This window comes from Leuciscus leuciscus (genome assembly GCF_965113295.1).
Source record: "Leuciscus leuciscus genome assembly, chromosome: 16".
NCBI lineage: Eukaryota > Metazoa > Chordata > Actinopteri > Cypriniformes > Leuciscidae > Leuciscus > Leuciscus leuciscus.
Genome location: NC_138740.1, coordinates 16,058,166 through 16,062,481, shown reverse-complemented (window position 1 = coordinate 16,062,481; position 4,316 = coordinate 16,058,166). Strand labels below are relative to the sequence as shown.

The following is a 4,316-nucleotide window of genomic DNA, read 5'->3' as shown; positions in this document are numbered from 1 at the left end:
CGATCGGTCTGTGCAGAGCTGCATGAAGTCGAACAAGCCTGAAATGTTTTTCAACCATTTTTCAACAGACTTGCTAAACCACCCCACCCCTAAACCAAGTCCTCAGTGGATTAGAGAAAATCAGGTAAAGCGGTTGAAAATGCCAATTGTGGTTTGAAAACGCCCCACTGATAGAGAAACACCCACTAGTGTTCTGCAGAGATACATGCCTGAATGATCTTGTGCTCATAAACTACAAATCACTGTTAGTTCAATGTCACTGTCTCCACCCATGTGTGCTGTTGGCTTTCATAAAAATGTCAATGCTGATCCAACACACTTTAAACACTGAAATGTCAATCTCAACCAAAAATGATGTTTTATAAACAATGTTTGGGAGGAGCACGTTCAAATAATCAATCAATCAAGTCGTCATCAAACAATTACCATGACTACCCTATCAGCATGAGAGGAAGTATATATATATATATTCACTCTGTCAACTCACCTAACATTCCTTGACAGTTTTCAGCATCCCTCCACCACCCCGACTCCTCACTCTTGGCTTGTTATTTCACAGCCAGGAATACGGGGGGAGTACTCTGGGTTCGGGCCGAATACCGAGCCCGGAGCCCTCTCCTCGGACAGCACGCCAAATACGCATTTATTCTATCTGACTTATTTGTAAGTGTGAACTCGTGAATTATGGTTAAAATTTCCCCATGCTATCTGTGCGATTTATTTCAACACTTTACTTACTTTGAAAATGTATGTATGTTAGTAGATTTAGTAACAATAAATAAAATGCAAGTAAAAAGCATGCTAAAAACAGAAATACATTATATGCACCATTGTTTGAAACTCAGAGAGTTCATGCATGTCAAACACACAAGACTTCTGTATAGGACGCACCTTGTGTTTTCTCTCTAATAAGGAAGCATCAATTGACTACTGAGAAGCCCACATGCAAAACCAAAATGGCGTATACCAATTAGTGCTAATTTTCAAACTACAATTGGTGTTTTTCAACCATTTTTCAAAAGACTTGTTAAAATCATGAGGGCCCACCCCTAAACCAAACCCCCAGTGTATTAGAGCAAATGAAGTAACACCATTGAAAGTGCCCATCATGAACTGAAACGCACCACTGATTGGGAAACACCCTGTAGTGTTTTGCACAGATACATGCCTGCAAGATCTTGTGCTCATAAACTAAGACTTAGTTAGTTCAATGTCACCGTCTTCACCCATGTGTGCTGTTTCCTTTCATCAAAATTTCAATGCTGATCCAACACACTTTAAACATTGAAATTTTGATGTCAACCAAAATGATGGTTTGGATCAAAACTCAACATTGAATCAATGTGACCATGCTGTCTGGGAAGTGATGTCTGATTCATGAACGAATCATTCAAATGGGTTTGTGAAAAGAAACCAAAAATGTGTTGAAAAGAATGAACTCAAATAGTTTCAGTGTTTTTCTACACTGTAAAAAAAAAATGCTGCATTCAATTTAAGTACAATCAACTTGGATGTCTAAGTGATTTCAAATTAAGTTACATTAAACTGACTTAAAAAAAAAAGTTTAAATCTTGTAGCCAATAACTTATTCTTATAATGGCTTAACTTATTTTGATGAGTTAAAGCAATGTAAAAAACATATGTTGTCATAACTTATTGATCATATCATATTAAATTTTACACTGTAAAAAAGTTGCTGCTGCTTTAAATTTTTAAGTACAATCAACTTTCAACTGACAAAATCAACTGACTTAAAAATATGAGTTGAATCTTGTATAACATAAAAAAATTAAAGCAATGTCAAAACATATGTTGTTTTAACGTATGGATTATATAATTTAGTACATTTTACCATGATTAAATCAATTGTGTAGCCTGACGTCGTCATACTCAGATTCTGGTCAGAATTTCCCGACCTAAAAAATTTGTGGGCGCGGCTAAGTTCGGCTGGCATCCAGGCTATCAATTGTGTTGTCAGAAACTAATTATTTTAAGATTTTGTAGTATTAGTACTAAATTGGGTTCTTGTAAGTAGTTCAGGTTTTTAAACTGATCCTTTACCAAGAATTGAGAACTGTTGACTGCTGTTGCATTTATCAGTTGAGGTTTTCCTGTTTTTGAACAATATGTGATTGCTATCTTCTTCTGTAATTAATCATCACTTCATATGTAAGATCTGAGCCATCTTGATTTCATGCATTCTCATGATGAACGTGATGCTATACAGAAGATAATCAGTATGCAGTAACATGCTTTTATTTTGAGACCTACATTCAAATCATTTCAAGTCATCGTAGAAGAATGTCCTATAGACTTCATTTTGATTGTTTTATAGGGTATGTATATATTTCACAAATATATATATATTAAATCTAATTTCACTACTGGAATTTATATAAAATGAACTCAATGGACTACTATTTCAAATTCAGAGAAGACAACTAATGTACAGCATCTTCTGTGATTTTTGGAGGTAAATTCTTTTTTCTTCTTGCTATTTTAAATAAATGAACATACAAATGATTGTATATTTAATAGCAGATTTGATTAATCATTGATACTGAGAAGTATCAGTGTTTTAAATTTTGTATTAATAAGATGATTTTACAGCAATTTAATGCTGTGAAAAAAGCTTTTTTAGAAAACAGCAACAAGTGTAAGACTGAAAATAAAAGAAATGTTTGAAATTCTTGAGACAGGCCTTAGTTTATTCATTTGTTTACATAAATTGAAGGGATGTACAGTGCCTTATCTGTTTAAAGATGTAAAGTAAGCCAGGGACATACATGATATTCCCAGATAAAGCCGCACATCTCACAGTATTGACATGATGTTTTCTAGGAGTAAAGTACCTAAAGGTAAAATGCTCAATCTTGCCAAACTAAGCTCTGTTAACTTCTATATTATTGTGATTTAAAAAAAAAAATCCCACCATGGATTTCTCCCTTTTTAAAGCTTAGCAATAACAGGAATATAATTGTACCGTATCACAAGGATTTGCTACTTGTTACTTAGTATTTTAATAGTTTAATTTTATTTACATGCCATATGTAATACTTAATACGTTCAGACGCTGAAGGTACAATAAAGCCCAATGACACTTGTAACTTTTTCTGTTCTTTTTTTTATTTTTATTTTATTTACCTTTTATGATTATTTTTCATTTCTTTTATGTAAAGCACTTTCGATACCATTTTGAATGAAACGGTATTACATAAACGTTGCTTGCTTTGCCTAGTTTTGCTGTTGATGCTTTTATATGTTTGGAACAGTAGCTGATGACACATATTAAATCATCAAATTCTTTTGACAAGTATATGAAGGTTTTAACTCATTGTGTACGAATGTGCGAATCCACAAAAGGTCGCGATTTAGTCACATGGGTAATTACCCGGAAGAATAATATTTATATGCAGTTGGTCAGTGATTACGATTGTTGAAAGACAATCCATAAAAAAACACCAAAAACTGTTAATCATAATATTTCAGTAATTTATTGTTTTTATACAACATCTTTATTCGACAACTTGGCTCAGATTGACAGCATAATGGTAAGGCAAAACTAGCACTGAGTGCTAACACTGTGCTAATAAGTGCTTTAAAAAAAGCGCAAATATTTGAGTTAAACATTACATGTTTTATATATTCTAAACTGTAATATTTGCTTTCCTTTTAAAATAGTAATAATGTTTTTCATTACATAAGGGTACAACTTGCTGCAAATTTGTTCGAGAAAAATCTTCGGAGAAATACACTCTCTTGGCGGAAGATGATGTGACTGATGAATTACTGAGTCAATCTCAGGTATATAATTCATATAGAGACAGAATTATTTTAGGATTTTAGATAATCTCTACAAATGCCTGCATGCATCTTTCAGATTTCTGTCCAATGTAAGGAAAACCCTGAGGGTCAAGACGGAATGGTGGTATTTGACAAGGAAGCCTTTCCGATGGTCAACATCCCCTGTGTAGAAGATCTTCCTGAAGTCAAAATAAAAAGCAGTAGCTCGGCAGATCGGAATTTGAAAGCTTCACATCAATTTTGTCATGGAAATGTCTTGAAATTTTGAATAATTAAAAATTTTAAACAACAATAAAATGTAGTTATTTTTTATATTTCAGACGTTTTTATTCTGTTCTCAAGACTTTAGAACTGATATAAGACCACACACTTGCTATACTTCCAGCTAATACCATCAAACTGGTCTTCAATCATCTCCTCCATTGGCTGCCTGTAACTGCCAACATCAAGGCCTCTGGTATGTAGAGGGAATTTTAAAACTAACATTTTTAACATGTTTAAGTGCTATAATC

General features: G+C 33.4%; 1 long non-coding RNA gene across 1 annotated transcript; it reads left to right on the top strand.

Annotated features, from left to right (window-relative positions):
- Positions 1-2,169: 2,169 nt before the first annotated feature.
- On the top strand, positions 2,170-4,101 carry LOC309477413. The gene is made up of 3 exons (XR_014198627.1): positions 2,170-2,473; positions 3,706-3,804; positions 3,881-4,101. It is a non-coding gene; the product is annotated as an uncharacterized lncRNA (long non-coding RNA).
- Positions 4,102-4,316: the final 215 nt, after the last annotated feature.